Raw genomic sequence first — 14,973 nt, forward strand, 5'->3', positions numbered from 1 at the left:
GGGGAGCTCACCCTGAAGCCAACAGAGCAGGGTTTAACACATGGCGGATACCCGAAGGTCACCCCAAGGATCGGTGGCGAGGCCCTCCTGATTACCGGTATCTGGACGGTCCTGGGCGCGAGTAGAAACGGGTACGATCCCCGAGCTGGGACTGCCTCCCGGAGCGCTATCATGCGCTTGCTGGCCGCTGGAGTGCCACCGCTTTCTGCGGCTTCTGACTGAGGTAGAATGGTTTCACAGGTCCGCACCTGGGGCGGGCCACGGGAGGAAGGCGCGCCGCCCCGAGACCGGGAAAGCGGCTGCTGGACTAACAGTGGCCGCGGCTCAGGGGCCTACCAGGGCGACCTGAGGTGGGATGTGGCCCGAGCAGCCTGCAAGGCGGAACAGTGAACACCAGGTACGCCGCGTGCTCCCCACGACTGCAACATCGGCTGGGCTGGTCCCCGCAAAACCCCAAATTGTCGACCTGACTGTACGAAACCCCATTGCCTGGAGGAAAGAGCCGCGCAGTTCCGCGCAGCTTTGGAAGGCGCACAGTGCCGCTCAGGCCCGGAAGACATAGGTGAGCGGATGAGCGGTGGACCTGGCCGACCTGGGCGACAGCTCCGACGCATAACCAGGTTGTGGGAGCCAGAGAAGTCACGACCTAGCCCGCGGAGAGACCAGTCTGAAAAGAAGGACACCACGAGGCCTCGCCCGGATCACGGGGGTCCTGAGCTGCTAACATCGCGGGCAGACTGCGCAAGGACAAACCCGCCAAGGAGGGCTTACCCAAGGGGGCTCAGCCGACGACGCCTCCTGGGACCAGCAAGTCGCCGCCTCGGGGAGATGATGACGCTCCAGCTACCAAAGCCTTCATGGTCGAATTGTTCAGGGCCATTAAGGAGGACATATCGGAGCTCCGCTCGCAACTGACTACGGATCTACGAGAGGCAGTGCTTAATTTGTGCCGGTGCTTTCCGGTGCTTAGCACCGGCACTTATGTCTCAGGGCCGGGTCTATGTCTCCGGGACACTTGTGACTGCCAATGCTTGTTGGCCGCCGCGTTACATTGTTGTATAGTCCGTTTTCTGTTTCCTGCTTCCTGCACTATATTGACTCTGCCTCGGAAGCGGAAGTCGAGTCAGCTTGCAGTTGAACTGTTACGTCCCTGCCCAACATGCGAACGTCCTACAAATAAGCTTTCTTCAATAAGGATTATATGTGTGTGTTGGGGTGGTATTTTTGTCAATGGCACTTATGACACTAACTAGCTTTCTGAAGAGATGTGGCCAGTCCCCCCATACAATTCTAGCCTGTCATAGATTTCGCTGTATGGCCGTGGCTGGCCTCCCACTTCCCAGCCTTTCCGGCAGAGCATGTTGATATGGCGCTCCTCAGCACGTGCTTCCAGAGGGCAGATGAGGGCCCCCTCCATTTCTTTTCTGAACCCCCTGTACTCGAGGTTTGAACTGGCCCACTTTATGACTGCACTGGACACAGGACTGTGAAGTTGAAAAAGTAAGTACTTTCCTTGGTCAGCCTAGGCAGCCTGATAGTACTGTGTGTTGTGTATGCAATTACTGCTCTGTGAGCAGCACGCGCGCACTCGCATCACTTTTCTGTGGTCATCTGATCGTGATGTCTCTTGATCTCAGCTGCAGGGCGGGCTCGGGCTGGCTGCTGGGCAGGCAGCCCACTGATAGTAGTAGTCAGTGTTGTCTTTATGTTACTAACCTCTTTATAATGTCAGCAGCACGGCACGCACACTCAGCACTACAGATCTCATGTGTGATCTAATCTGTAGGGCTGCTCTGTCTCGTCATCCTTAGCACCGTAGCAGTGCGGGCCGGGCCTGGGATATTATCATCACTAACGATGCACAGGGGCCTTTAGGTGATCATGCTCCTGGGCAAAGCCATGTGTCTGAACACTGTCTGTCCAAGCCTAAGAGCAGCCCTTTCTCAGTCTGCACACCTGTGATCCCTAAGTATGGCCCCAGTTTGAAGATTATTACAGCTATCTCCTGTCTCAACCCATCGTGACTATCATGTCTGGTCAGCATCAGTGTGTAAACAGTGTCCAAGTGTAAGGTACAGCAGGCACACTTCACTTTAAACTGCATTTAAAATAACAGAGCACACACTTTAAAATGAAAGACAAGTGAAACTTAAATATTCAGAAGGACATATATTTATTTACATTATGAACTCTTAACCTTTTCCATTACAAAATGTTTTCATCACAACCACCATAATACATGAAAGAATACGAAGAAACTATTATCTTTTGCTTTCTATTTTGTTTTACATCTGCAATATTATGTCAGTCCGAATGTTGTGTAGTGTTACGTGAGCTACAGCCAACTGCTCGCTGGCTGCAGAGTGCCCTGTTCTTATTGGTGTTTCTTTGTACATTCAGTTAATTTTTTCAATAACACTAATGTGCACTCTGGTATTGTTGTGAGCATGGAAGCTGAGACTTCCAACCAGTAACAAGTTGTCTGTTTGGGACAGGGCTCTCTATGCGTCATGTTGGTTAGTGTCCTTCCATTTCTGGTGTCTAGCAGTTTTAAGATCTTTTTAGAGTTTCTTGTTGCTCAGATGGGTCTAATTTCTAATATTTATGTTTCCCTCGTCTTCATTGCATGATTTTGCTCGCGAGAAAGTGTCACTTATAGTAATTGAAATGTTACTCATAATTACACAGAAATTATGACAATGTCACACATAGCAATCTGACACTGGCAGCTATGCTGAGGTGAGAAGAGAATTGTTACTGCTTGGACACTGCTTGTTCGGGATAAGATTACTAGAAGCTTAAAAGTTCCTCTGAAGTGTGCCAGAGCAGAGTATGACCAGAAGGTGCTCATATGAAGACCCAGGTCTTCAGCTTCTTGCAGAACTAAAGAAGTAAGGAGCTGGCTGTGATGTGTTGGGGCTTGTGGGTTTGGGTGAAGCCAATACGGGAAGTGGGTGGGGCAAGTGGTTAAAGTGGGCGGGACCTCTGATGAAAATCATCAGCACCTGCACTTAATATTTTACAAATTAAGCACTGACGAGAGGTGAGGAGAGACTTGGACGAAGTAGGAGAAAGGGTGGCGACACTAGAGGATCACGACGTGGGAATGGCAGAGGATGTTCACCATCTGAAACAAGATGTCCTCCGACTCACAGAACAGAACCTAGATCTCCAGGCCCATGCCGAGGACCTAGAAAACCAGGCGCACTGCAACAACATTAGAATTCGAGCGGTGCCTTGGGCCAGAGAAGGCAAGGACCTACGGGGGTACGTGGAAGACCTATTTAAGCATGTTCTAGGCGAGGAAGAACTTCAAGAGATACGCATGGACAGGGTCCACCGAGTGGAACTGGCCCAAAGGCACCCCCCCGGACATACTGGTCTGCGTCCATGATTTCCAGCTGAAAGAACGCATACTCAGAAAAGCACGAGAAGCCGGCGCCCTGCAGTTTCAAGACCATCGTCCTCAGCTATTCCAGGACCTAGCAGCATCAGCCCTGCAAAAACGAAGGGAGTTCCGACCGGTCACCAGTTTCCTTTGTGACCAGAATGTGCCCTATTCTTGGGGCCACCCTTTTCGCATCATCTTTCGATGGAACAACAAACTGTTTCAAGTCAGGTCCCTAGCTGCGGCCATGGAGATCCTAGTTCTAGAAGAGTCTGCTACAACATCCACTGACACACGGTCCCCTGAGAGATGACGACAGCGCTCTCCGGCCTGGCAGACGGTGGGCCGGAACGCGGCATCGAAGAAACCAGACCCGTCTACAAGCCTTCATGAGAGGGGGGCGGCAGTAGCCTCCGTGGCACTAGTGACCGAGGCGGCGACGCAGGAGTATTCCCCTGCTGAATGAACCCCTGAGAGGAATTACCGCTGGCGTCGGAGGGACGCGACCCCACCGGATCTCACAGGTACTCTATGCCCTCCCTAGAGGAGAGGCCCTGTGGAAGAATAAGGATGGACATTGACCACGTCCATAAACTTCGACCCTTACGGTCACACCCGGATCCCCCCTTTGGGGGTCCAGCTGTTAGCTTTAAACGCTGGCACTGGCTAAGACTAAGTTTGGGGGGAAAGGGGAGGGGAGGGGGGTTGAGGGGGAAGGGTGGGGGTGGGGGAGTAGTGGTGGTACTGAAGGATTGTTCACAAATACGCTTTGCAGATTGGAGGTAGCCAGGTATGCAAGCTGGGAATGTATGTGGAGTGATTTGGTTTGGCTGCTGAGCGGGGTGGACACTTGCCGACCTGGGGAGCGCACACTGGGGAGAGGCAAGACTGGAGTAGGGTGAGACTTGCCCACGCATGAGATGAGAGCGAGCGCACGCCCCAATGCTGAGCACGACCTGCTGAGCACGACCTGGTGGTTTATTCCTGATGTCGATCACACTGGGGTCCTGGAATGTGAAGGGGTTGAACTCCCCCCATAAACGTCAGAAGGTCTGGAAATACATACTTGACCACCACCTAGACATAGTGGGTTTGCAGGAGACTCACCTAGCACGATCAGACGAATCACGCCTCAAACACAAGCAATTCCCCCTTATTTGCAAGTCGTCAGCTATTACAAAACACAAAGGAGTTGCCCTTCTATTCCGATCAACCCTACAATTCCAATCTCTGGAAGTTCGGGGGGATAAAGAGGGGCGTTGGCTTCTGGTTAAAGGCAAGCTAAGGGGAAAGGTATGCACATTCCTGGTTTTATATGCCCCCAATGTGGTTCAAAATAGATTTCTCCAGGACCTGTGGAGGACGGTGTTAGACACTGTCGAAGGGCCACTGAAAGCGATGGGAGACTTTAACCTGGTATGGAACAAGGATATCGATTGTACTCGTCACCAGAGATCTGACACAGGGGTGTTCTCCGCTGACACACGGCAAATAATGTCAGATATGGGGCTAATAGATGGGTGGCGCTCTCTCTATCCACACTCGCGGGACTACACTTTTTTCTCCCACGTGCACCACTCCTATTCGCGCCTAGATCATTTTTTTCTGAACCTTACTCTTCCCTCGGCTGACGTCGCCCGTCTCCAACCGCGCGCACCCCTTCAGTGGTCCACCTCTTCGATAACGTACCTGGGAATCCAATTGACTCCCACGGTGGGCAAACTTTACTCTGCAAACTTCCCCCCACTTCTCGCCAAAATTCAGCGATCCCTGGCCCGATGGAAGCCTAGGTTCATCTCGTGGATGGGTAGGATTCACGCAGTTAAGATGACTCTTCTACCCAAGCTACCCAAGCCTCTTTCAGGCTTTTCCCATCGCCCTTGAAGGGGATTTTTTTCCGGCGAACTAAAACAATGATGCTCCGGTTCATTTGGCAAGCGGGTCGAGCGAGGTTCTCCTTTGCCACATTGCGGCGCCAGAGCAGGGAAGGCGGAGTGGGTCTACCCGACATGCATCTATATTATAAAGCAGCCCAACTCCGTGTCCTGGTTGAATGGTCCCAGCCCGTCTCGGAAAAGCATTGGCTACACATGGACAGGAGCGTGACAGGGAGAACAATATGGGACTTAATTTGGAAACCCAAAGGAGACAGGCCCAAAAACGCATACATTAGTACCCCCACTAGCACTACACTGAGAGTCTGGGACTCAGTTTCGGGTGATGACCGATGGACAACATTTCCTTACCCTTTTACACCTATACACTTTAACCCTGCTTTCACACCGGCGGCGCTCGAGGGCCCCTTCGATGCTTGGAGGGAGGGAGGTTGCCTAGCGCTTACGCACTTATTCCATGGCTCTGCCATACTCACCTTTGATAATTGCATGAGGGACTATGGGGCGCAGAAGACAGAACAATACCACCATACCCAGCTCTTACACTGGGCCTTGTCCCCGTCGGTGAGAGACTTAGCCACTAGGCTTCCCACGCCTTTTGAAACCTTCTTATCAAAGACCTCTGCGATGCGAGGAGTGATCTTCTTTATCTATGGTCTCCACTTTACTACCGCCACATCCCCTAGACCCCGCTACATGTCCCACTGGGAGGAGCTACTGGGCAGGGATATCACTGACTCTGAATGGTCCCACTTATGGTCTGATATAGCGAAACATAACCACTCGGTGGAGCTCCGGGAGGCCCATCTGAAAACAATGATGGATTGGTACATGTACCCGGCCAGGCTGCAACGGATCTTCCCGGGTTCTACTGACAGGTGCTGGAGGGGGTGTGGCCTGCTAGGGGACTGCCACCATATTTGGTGGGACTGCCCGGTTATCCCTCCATACTGAACTGAGATACTTTCACACATCAAAGAGATCTTGGGCTACCCGATAGCAGATTCAAGGTCCCATGTCCTGCTGGGCCTTAGAGACCCACTCCTTGAAGCCCAGACAAAAGCGGATAAGAAGATAATGTGGCTATGCATAGGAGCGGCCAAGGCAACCCTGGCTGCGGCTTGGAAGCGCACAGAGGCCCCGGCGATCTCCCTTTGGTATGCGAGACTCTGGCGCTTGTTGAGTATGGAGAGAATGGCTGACATCTTTCTAGATTATTTTAAAAACTTTGAATACCGCTGGGGCCCTCTGGTCCGGTTTCTTTCCTCCGGGCTGCCGTCTGCGGTGTGCCCATCCAGTGTTCGATCCCCCCATCTGTTCCAATTGTGATTGGCACTCTATTCAGACTTACTACTACCCTCCGGGAAGCTACCACCACTGGGAGGGGGGAGGGGGGGGGGGGGGTAATTTAGGAGTTTGGAGGGAGGGGGGGTTTCTTCTAATCTATAGTTTCTGTTGTTCCTTTACTTTGCTGCGATAATTCTTTGATGACATGGGGGAAGGAGAGAATGGCTGACATCTTTCTAGATTACTTTAAAAACTTTGAATTCCGCTGGGGCCCTCTGGTCCGGTTTCATTCCTCCGGGCTGCCGTCTGCGGTGTGCCCATCCTGTGTTCGATCCCTCCATCTGTTCCAATTGCGATTGGCACTCTATTCAGACGAACTACTACCCTCCGGGAAGCTACCACCACTGGGAGGGGGGAGGAGGGGGGGGATAATTTAGGAGTTTGGAGGGAGGGGGGGGGTTCTTCTAATCTATAGTTTCTGTTGTTCCTTTACTTTGCTGCGATAATTCTTTGATGACATGGGGGAAGGAGAGACCGGGCCTCATGGGACTTCTGCTCAGAAACGATCCATGTTCTAACGGATCTTACTCTCTTCTGAATGCCTGATCGGAGATGGTCCTAATCATGCTCCGTACACCCTGCTATGACCCAACCACCTCTGGCTTTGTTTGGCATCCACCCCAAAGGCCTTGGACTATACATACTTTGGTTTTCTAAATTGCCCCCTGTGTGGGAAGATTGGTGGGATTGTCACATGTTTCTATGATTTAAAAAATTACCAATAAACACACCTTTGACAAAAGACCACAGGGCTCGATGTAGCCAGATCCGTGACCGCATTCCTTACGGAAGACGGCGCCCATAAGGGGTGCAGGCACGGGCCTTATTTGGGGAGGTGGAATTGGTCGCACTGGATTTCTTTGTGCAGCTCCACCTCCCCTTAACCCTGGCAGCAGGCGGCAGACCTGGGTCCGGGTACGGTCTCCGGGAGCATCAGTAGCGGTGGGGAAAGGTGCGCCGGGCAGTGTTTCGCTGCTCTGGGGTCCGGCGAACACAGAACCAGCTGACGCACCGGTGGTCTGATATCCTGGGCTGGGAACAGGACCTCCTGGACCTTCTAGGAATGGAGGTCCCTGGTCTTGCTGAGTAACTATTTAATTATTACTACTTTGTGTCTGTTCTTCTGCTCTGTGTTATATATTGCAAATATCTTTTTTTTCCAACCAGCTAGAATGCTGCTGCTTACATTACAGGTAAATTACGTCTAAAAGTCTTCTGTGATTGATATGACACAGGTGCTCTGTGCTACTAATCTTATTCTTTGCAAATTTGCGTTTGCGCTCCCTTAGCGTGATTATGTAAGAGTTTACTTTAGAGAACTTAAGTCAGGTAATGCTAGAGTGACTCTAGTCCTTCCTTTGTCCTGTCAACAAAAGTTAGGGGTGGATTGATACTTAGGTTTAGTTACTTATTAGTATGAGTTTATAATTTTTTAGTGGTATGCGTGACACCCCCCCTGTTAGGTCATGTGCTGCTAGTGCTTACCCCAGTCCTTAGTAGAACCTTTTGTAGTTTGTTCAGTGAGTGGTAATAGGCTTAGCAGAACATCAGCATCAACCAACCAACAATTTCTTGTATGCAAAAATGTAGTCATGTGACCTCCATTTATGCATTTTTCAGGACTAAAAGTAGTGGAAATGCATACTTAATGTACAATTGGCACGCTGGAATAGGTGGGATAGGTCAGGTGGTACATACTACTTAGGCTTAGTTAGTATTCTGGAATCAGAATGGAACACTGGAATAGTGTTGATAAATAATAACTAGTCGATCCGCATATCCAGATACTACTTGTCGACCAGATGAGATGGGTCAATTTTATTGCAATTGTTGTTTACATAAACTTTTTTTGACTGTCCTTTAAAAATATTTTATTTTGTTTCATACCAATAATCAATGTTTTTCTCTTTCTTATATCTTTCATGATCAGCACCCAGGGGCAAGAAGACGGGGTCCGAGTCTATTGTTTCCTAATGCTATTTTTTACCAACAATTATCCTTCGATCTAGACTATCTGTTTCAAAATTCTTGTTATACCTGCCTCTACCCGCCTCTGCTATGATGACTCTCTGTACTACTACTATTTGCATGTCTGTAGCTAAGCTTGCCCAGTTGGCCACTCTTTATTTAAAAGGTTTAAAAATAAACACAGATTCACCAGTAGCTCCAGCCATTGAGTCTAGTCCTTTGGGTTGTCCTCTTGTACCACTTCTAGTCTTATTAATCTTGAGGCTTTATTAATCTTGAGGCTTTTCGACAATTCCCACCAACAAAATGCCCAACCAGATTTCACTATTTTGATAGGATAGGACATACTACTACTGTTATAGGAATTTTGCACATACAGAACTTTGCACAAGAAAATAGGATGTTGGTGATGGGAGGTTGGACCTACCTCACACCTCAATCAGAACCCACCACAATCCCCTGCCCAATTACTTATAGTAGTGGCTCATAACTATTAGCTTTCCGAACCCCCCAAGATACCCAACAATGAGTAGACAACCCAGAACCTAACACTCCCGACCTCTCAGTCGTGGAAGAAATGCACATGCACCCTTCCTTTTGCTCGCTCACCCGTGTAAGTCCACACCAAATACCACTGAGTCTATGTAAGTTCAAAAGTTTTATTTTCAATTGACAAGCTCTGTATGTTGTTCTATTATGCAGCACCAACAGCAAAATGCATAACATTAAAACAATAAACATTGTTACTCTTAGTTATACTTACAACAAGTACAAGTCCATAGAACAAAGATAAAAAAAATGGGAAATCATGATAACTGAACAGTGGTGGAAGCACCACCATCCCCTTGGTAGGAATCTAGTTTATATAAAATGATAAATGAAGATCTCTTAGCGAATTTTGGAGATCCCTCACCATAGAAGAACCTAGTACTGGTTACATCATGATCCCTGCAAAGTTCTGGTTCGTAGAAGGGAATTTTCTGTCTGTTATGAGAAAAATGGTGCGCGTTAGTATATAGCAAGCATTTCTCAGTCGTGCCAAAAAGTGTAGCATTTTTTATGGATAAGCAATATGCACTAACAGCAGAACTCCATATAAAAAAGTGGCTTGTTTTGGTTGACCTTGTACGTAGCGCATAGATAGTAGCAGTATGAGGTCATGTGGGTTCAAAGGCATCTTATACAACAAGCTGCGAGGTAACGTGTGCAAATATAAAAGACACAAAGGTAAAATGGTTGCATGGCTCGGGCTAACTAAGCAAAGACTAGAATGACCCTAGGGACCATATAACTACTAGTCTCTACTCTACTACTACCTGATTTGTACTAGTGATGCATGTTGTATATGTATGTATTACTATTAACTAATTTTTCAATCTTGCTACTGAAAAATAGGGGGAGGTGTATATGACACCTAAAAAATGTGTAATGTTTTTTCTAAGGGCACTATCAACCACCAGTGGGCCAGCGACGAAGGCGACGCAGCTGGTGATGCCGCAGAGGATGCAGCAGTTGCAGGGGGAGCTGCAGCGGGGAGCCAGCAGCAGTAGCAGGCGGTGGTAAGATAGATTCCTAATCCTTACATATTGACATTACACTCACTGCAAGGGTGTACTGTATACTGTAATGTTGAGACTTACTAAGTAAGAAGTTGTTGTGAACGGTTGAAGAGTGATGACACCCTTTAACCCGTTAACTGCGGCGGTAATTCCGCCGCGGTGTGGGCGTTTCCGTGCACGGGTAGGGTCGTGTCGGCCGTTGGACGTGCGCAGCACTACGAAGGTAGTGCTCGCGACGGCCAACGTCCGACGGCATCAGGGAAGGGGTTATTTGGCATTAGTAAAGGCATTAGCGGCGGGAGTATTGAGTAAGCAATGGCCTCTTCTATCTGATTTCAACTCAGCTGTGAAAGTTTTATGGAGAAGACTAAAAGTCAGATCAGATTACCTTGATGGATGGGTTGAACGAAAAGGGAAAGAAAGGTGGAATGAAGAAGGACGGGCAAGATTTAATATTTATGACTGACAGAGAAGGATATGTGAAGGATATGTGGGATGCATGCATGCATAGGTGGCTGAAAGGAATCAGATGCATGGTTGGTTGAATGCCTGAAAAACTCCCACAAATGTTAAAGCCCAAGGAAGTGGGAGGATAAATATATACCACAAATTTTATGTACTGTGATTGACAGTGCTACCATACTATGTGTATAGTTAACTTGTCTTACTGCTTTGCTAAGAGTATATTGTGTGTGTTTTCTTTTTGATATGTAGCTACTCCTTCCACGGGGAAACCTGACAGGAAGGAGCTGGCCTCCAAGGCCCGGCGCCGGAAGCTGGAGGCCATACAGCGTGAATACCGTCGGCTGGTGGTTCTGGAAGAGGAGGTGGAGGAGGCAGCAGCAGCTGCAGCCTCCTCCAATGCCCCAGGCCCCAGCCACTGCCCTACAGTGGTACGGTACCACCGTCTGGCAGCCGCCTGCCACCGCCCCTCCTTTATCATCACTGGTACCCCCCCCACTGTGGCAGCAACTGCCGCGCTTTGAAGCGCTGTGTCGCCGTCCTTGAGGAGCAAGTACGTGTCCTCCAGAGTTCAGCCCGCCGAACATAAAGACCCTGTTCATTGTCCCTTTTATATTTATTCTTTTAGTGGGTGGGAAACGGGCATTGGGTTTTCAGACAATTGGACAATTATGTTGGACTTTTTCTTTACGGACAATGGTTGGGGTTAGGGAGAGGGGTAGGTCAGGTGTTGTGTTTTTTTTTACATAGTTTATTTTTGTTAGGGTATTAAATTAATATTTCTACTTTACATACAATGTTGTTAATGTTTTGTGGGTGGGGTTACTGTTTTACATCACACTGTTTCCTTGCTGGTGCAGGGCCGACCACATCCAGTGTTTGATTTAAATAAGTGGCTGACTTTGTAAGACGCAAACAGATAGATGCGGCACCTCTCACTGAATGACTTGTCCTGCTAGTACTATCAGTCTCTTCTAGTCTATGCATTCTTTAACTGCACTCAAAGGGGTGTGTGAATTGAATTAATGAAAACATGTCCATTATTAATTATGCCTCCCCCAAACTTTTCTTACCTTTGCTTGATGTTTAACTTAGGCACAGCGATGACTGCACGGTGATGATGATTTCCTTTCCTAGCATGCCATGGTTGTGGTGGTAGTAGTAGTAGTAGTAGTAGTAGTAGTAGACACTAGCAGCAGCATTTGCAAAAAAAGAAAATGAGACAGTCAGACGCCTAAGAGAGACTTTTCGAGGAGTAGTATAATGAAGTAAAGTACAGACTTACTGCGAAACAATAATATGCAAAAATAGTTTACAACAAAACATAATGGTGGTGGGGATAGCCTAGTACACAGAGTTACAAACTATAGTTGTGTCGAGTCACTTGACTAGGCCTACAGTACACTAGACACAAGCGTAACCATTAGTGCTGTGTAGGAGGATGACAACAAATCCAATTGATGCCGGCAATTAATGCTGATGTATAGGTTCCTTCGGTAAAAAAATCACCTCACAAATATACTGCTCATAAGTGGGCAAGCAGAAGAAGATCCTCGCCCTGCCTTGATATTGAAGTACTGTTGCTTTTGCCACATCCACCCCAGCAAGCGTGTGATAAATTATTGGTGAACAATTAATTTAGTCACACCTCAATAAGTCCCACAGCCCGGGAGAAGAGGGTTAGGTTTTGTTGAGTGGATGGGAGGGGGGGTTTGGGGAAATGTTTGACACTGAAAAACAGTACGCATGTACAAACAACAAACGACAATCTTTGTAGACTACTATATCCATATCAATATGTTAAGGGAGAAAAAGGAAATGCATGCATGATGATGATTGATAAGGAGACCCGGATTACATACAGTTTGTGTTCAGTTGTTCCCGGCTTACTTTAACAGATAGCAAAGAAAATTTTAAAATATCTGTAGGGATGAATTATAAACAGAGAGCAAACCTAATGATAATAATAACAACAAGAACACACTGTTATAAAGATTGTAGACAAAAAAATGAATCAAATTATTTAAAAGTGATGAAAGTTGATACTGTTACTCTGTTATCCTGGTCAAAATGTGGATTTTCATCTCGGCATTCCTCTCGGTCCTCTCGTCCATCAATCTTGGGTGTCGCCACTGCCTGCCAGGCAGATGTAAATTTATTGGTAAGGTAAGTGAGCATTGTTTTCCTAAGTACAGCACAGGGTAAGGCCAGGCCTGTAATTCTAGATTGAAAAACAAAAGGGATAATGAGAAACCAAGTCGAAAAAAATGCACAAGTTATGGTGTAGTGCAACAAGAACACTTTCCGAGGCGCCATGAATGCATCATCTCTACTCTAGTCTGTTTCCAGCATTGACTTACAACAACAACAGGACAGAGCATGCCCACAGTGATGGCACAGTGATGGCACCCTTTGTACATCCTCCATTTAGTGTACATTTTTTGAAAGAGTTGGACAAAGCACATTTCCAGCAACAGAGCATTTTACAATTAAAGTGACTAAATCAATACACCACAGTTATACCACCGCTACACTCGACTCCACTGCAACACAGACATTTAAGTCTGCTGTGGTTGTTGTTGACTTGTTCACCTTTTATGCCACTCATGAAACGTCCTGACTCATTCCATCAATCATCTCCGATACTTGGACTGAGTGACTGTGAAGATCGGCCTGCAGTATAAGTACAATATTGTTATTAAACAACCAGAGTGGAAATATTATTGACTTGACGCACTCTTAGTGTGTAGAGTAAATACTAGTACACTTTGACTTCACTTCATGCACAACAAACAACAAAAACACAAACACCAATCACTCAATACATTCCATTAATTTTCATTACCTGTTTCTTCTCATCTTAAGTTAAGGGGCTGTCTCTCTCGCCTTCATCATCATGGTGCTGTTGTCATACTCAGTGTGCAGTGTACAGATTGAGTCCCTTTCCTATATTCAAAAGCAATGTATCGGGTTGCAGTAGAAGTACAAATTTCTTATTAAAAATAGTTGCAAGAAGGGAAAAATTGCCTTGAGTTACTTTTAGTGTGTACATTATTACATATAGTACACAATTAAATAACTTCATGCACAACAAACAACAACAAAATCACTCAGTCTGCGTCCAATGCATGGCCTCATTCATTACCTGTTCCATCTCAACTTCAGTTAATGGGCAGTCTCTCTCAGATCAGAAAGGAAGATAGCTATAGTATTCATGATTATGTTCCACTTCTTTTGGAGGGACTAAGAAAGATTTAATGTTTTCTTCTATTTTGCATCATCCAATCATCATCTGTCTTGAGGGCAATGTATTTAGGTAGATTCAGGAGGATGGAGGAGCAAGATTGGGAGGAGTGTACTGTGAAATGCAGACAGCGGAAACTGTATTGAAATTAAAAGAGTAAAAGACGGTGGTGATGAATTTGTTGTGATTCAAAGTTTCTAACCAGAAAGACAGACACACAAATAAAGGAAAATAAAGGAGGAAGACAGTAAGTGCAAGCCTAATTGTCAGGGAAGTATAGCATGTCCTCAAACTCTGGGGGTTCAACAGAAGTAGGCCTTCATCATCTAACACACTACTTCTGTCACCTGAGCCGCTGTCCTCATCTTCCTCCCTTGATTCATGTATTGTGTAATTTGGTGGTATAAAGTGCTGATACATTTTGATCATTGTTAACCTCTCCATGTTTTTGGGCGAGAGACTGGTCCTTCTCACTCTTACAATGGCACCAGCAGCACTAAAAACATGTTCAGAAGAGACACTTGCGACAGGGCAAGCCAGATAGCTTATCGCCAGGATGCTCAGCAGTGGCCATTGGGCCCTTTTCCCACACCAATACCGCAATGGGTTTGATCAATGTACACCTCTGTTGGGTCGTCCAGATAGGATTGGACCATCCGCTCAATGTTCAGGGGTGCTAAAGTTTTTTCGGGCTCTTTTCTCTTTGCATCAGCACTAGACTTACCAGTGCCTAAATGTAAATATTAATCTTTTAACAATTTTACTGGGCCTAATGATCCAGTTCTTGCTGTTTTTGATAGTGAAGGTGAGTGTTCTGAGCCAAACGCACTGCCCTCAGCCTCCGAAGTTGAACTTGACGCCGGATGCCCTGCTGCAGTACTTGTTGTGTGTTGATCTAGCTGGCTTTTTATTAGCAGTCGTTCATTTTCCAACTTACTCGCTGACTCAGCTATCCAAGTTTTGTAGTGGCCAACATCCAGCTCTGAAAAAGGAATTAATGTCTTCAGTGCCAATTTTGCCCGTGGATCCAGAATTGTGGCACAAATGTAATGTTCTTGTGACAAAATCTTATTTTGCACTCTTGTACTGTCAGCTAAGCGACTGGCTAAG

Source organism: Lissotriton vulgaris, chromosome 9 (genome assembly GCF_964263255.1).
Source record: "Lissotriton vulgaris chromosome 9, aLisVul1.2, whole genome shotgun sequence".
Classification (NCBI taxonomy): Eukaryota; Metazoa; Chordata; class Amphibia; order Caudata; family Salamandridae; genus Lissotriton; species Lissotriton vulgaris.